The 3,307-nt window shown below is 27.2% G+C and overlaps 1 protein-coding gene across 2 annotated transcripts in view; it reads right to left on the bottom strand.

Moving 5' to 3' along the window:
- The window catches only part of LOC128248119 (protein pangolin, isoforms A/H/I/S-like), a 179,855-nt gene that overhangs the window by 78,543 nt on the left and 98,005 nt on the right, over positions 1-3,307 (bottom strand). The window lies entirely within an intron of this gene.

The following is a 3,307-nucleotide window of genomic DNA, read 5'->3' as shown; positions in this document are numbered from 1 at the left end:
TATATATATATATATATATATATATATATATATATGTATGAATGTATGTATGTATATATATAAAATATGTTTGTGCATACATATATATGTACATATATATCTGAAATCTTAGTTTCCAACTTGTAATAACCACATCTGAGATAAAAACCACACTAGCTATATATATGATACTGCCTCTGTACATATAATGATGTATGCAAATATATATATATTTAAAATATTTAATCAAAGTTAAAACTTTGGTAGTAGCTTAAAATAAAAGCAAAACTCAGAGTCAAGCTTTCAAACTTTTGCCTGCGATTAAATTTTATACAACACTAAACCTTATATACAGTACATTTTTTCTGGAGTTTGTATGCATTATTGCACATTCACTCATTCATTAACACACACACACACACACACACACATATATATATATATATATATATATATATATATACATACACACACACATATGATTCCTCTTCTTTGTTTCAAGCCTTCACTGTCTCTCTTACTCTTATTCCCTCACATATGTGTGTACATGTGTGCATGCTATTTATAATATATATATATACACACATACATCTGCACAAATGTGTACATGCATAGATATATGTATGCATGTATGTATATATGGCACATACATATTCAAAGAAGGAAAAGAAGGAAAGACAAGGAGATCTTGGGACGACAAACAGGAATTTTATAAATATTTCAAACACACATCTATACAGGGTACTGTTGTTTTTTCTTCTTGTTCTTTTTATCTCTCTATACATAATATCTCTATATATTTTCTCCAATTTTCATTTTACTTATCTCCCTTGTATTTTTTCTGTTTTTTATTATTTATAAGAAAGTTAAGTGTATGAGTTTATACATGAAAAGGATCATAAAAAAAAGAAATCAAAATCTAAAGTTTAGCTCATACTCTTAGGTTTCTAATAAATATATTACTGAAGAAATACAAATATTGCATGGAGAAAATATGTTTTATGCTTGTATGTGCTTATTTTTACGAATTGCAAAAACTGAGAGAAAAATTCACACAGAAATAATATTATTTTGGAATATAGCAACAAATATGAACAGTTAAGGTTTTGATTTATTGTATGTATAATACTTATTACTATAGTTAAATTTAAAAGAAAAAATAAATAAATAAATAAAATCTTTTTTAGCAAAAATAAAAAAGAATTTGTCATACATGAATAAATAGATATGAATCATGTGTAACTTTTAGAGACAATTTTAAACTTGGGAGTTATGTGAAAGATGGAAACATTAAATTAATACCTTGGCTTGTGAAAATGATTTTTTTAACACACACACACAAAAAAAAACGTTCTAGTGTGTGTATGTGTGAGTTTGTGTATCTGTATCTCTGTGTTTGAAGCGTATGGAAAGTTTCACCCAATTTTGATAAATTAATAATTAATTAATTCATTACTTTTGCTTTAAAACTCAGGGAATATTTAATTTTCATATTTACCTTAACTTATGATTGGTTACTAATTTTTATCAAAATCAGATGAAATTTTCCATACAACCTATGTGTAGTAGTAGTAGTAGTAGTAGTAGTAGTGTGTGTGTGTGTGTGTGTGTGTGTGTGTGTGTAATGAGTGACTGTACGTTAATGCACACAAACACGAGAAAAAGAAATACTCAATATGAAGTATAAAGCAATATATGAAATGTAATAGAAATTGGGACTTCACTAATGCAACCGAGTTTTGCCTCCCAACTCATCAGGCAGTGCTGACCATATGGTTCTCTTAGAAAGTCAAAACCTACTGGTTTAACTGCTACAAAAATATTACCCATATAAAAGAGAATATTCAGACCCAAATTAACGGAACCTGTTACATTTGAACCTCTATATATTGTAGAAAGAGAACCTACATACAGTTTTGACACTTTAACCCTTTAGCATTCAGATTACTTTGTCAAATATATTGCTTATCTATTCACATTGTTTTGAATTAATCACGTATTATCTTGTGGCTTCAAGATTTCAATTGGTATGTTTGTATATTTTTTAGAATGACATTGTATGACATGTGTGAGAGGTTGGATCTGGTTAAAGGTGCCTAAAGACTATTACTTCCTATTCTTAAACCTTTTTTCTTACAATTTTGATGATACTACAAAGTTTCCTCAAAAACTAAATTCATTTATAGCTTTACACTATTTTTGTTGGTTCCACCAAAAAGCATCGGTAAAATTATTAAAATAGCAGAGTGTGCAGGTTTCCTTGATGAGGTATTACTGCTGAATTCCAGAAAAGACATAATAGCTAACAATAGTTGAGGTAAATTGGCTGCAGAGTTTCCATTCCAAGAAGTTCCTATGAAACCAAAATCTACAACCTTCAATTTCAACTACAAATTTTAATTTCAATTACAACTTACATACATACATAAGTTATATTGCTAAAACATGAACATCTCTAATTCTGAATTTGAATACCATTTATGGCATCTGGGTAAGAAACTATACACAAAATGTAGAACCTATAAACATAAACAAACATGGCACCACAATCTCAATGGATAATATATGTTGTCAATAGAAATATTTCGTTCTATTTTAAAGAAAACATACCAATCAAGTAAAACTGTCTGCAAGTATCATACTTAAGTATAGAATTCTTTAACTAGTCAACACTTTCCAATGAAAGAAAAACATCCAGAATGATACAACTGAGAACATGACAACACATTATTGGTTGTTAAATAACATATATTGTGTGTGAGGATAATATAAATGAAACAATGAGGCAATTAACAAAGGCCAGGAAATTGAGTAAAAATACAAATAGAAAAACTGCTGTTTTCTGATTTTGTTTTCCTATAGAATAAAGTGAAGAGTGTATATAGAAATTCTGTTTTGCCATTCACCAAGAACATAAATATACAACCAATCAGATTGAAAATTTTAATGAAAACATTCTAATCAATGACCCATTTCCTAGTCTGGTGATAAAATATAATTACTAGATACATTTATGGATAGATACAGTATTATTATTATTATTATTATTATTATTATTATCATTATTATTATTTTTTTATCCGAATAATGACTTTAATGACTCATAGTAGAAATTAGAAAGAGAGTAAGTAAAAAATGAATAAAAACAAAACATTTAAAAAAAAAAAAATACAGAATATATTTCCCCCCCAAAATTGATATCGGTTAACAAATTTCCTTATTTGATTTTTTGGAGATTATTTGCCGATGATAAAGGTATTGGTAAATTAAAGATGATAAATTACAGTTAAAATTTATAAAAGAAAAAAAAAAAGAAACAAAACACAAA

This window comes from Octopus bimaculoides, chromosome 6 (assembly GCF_001194135.2).
Source record: "Octopus bimaculoides isolate UCB-OBI-ISO-001 chromosome 6, ASM119413v2, whole genome shotgun sequence".
NCBI lineage: Eukaryota > Metazoa > Mollusca > Cephalopoda > Octopoda > Octopodidae > Octopus > Octopus bimaculoides.
The sequence above is the reverse complement of the archived record's forward strand: the minus strand, read 5'-3'. Positions and strand labels throughout refer to the sequence as shown.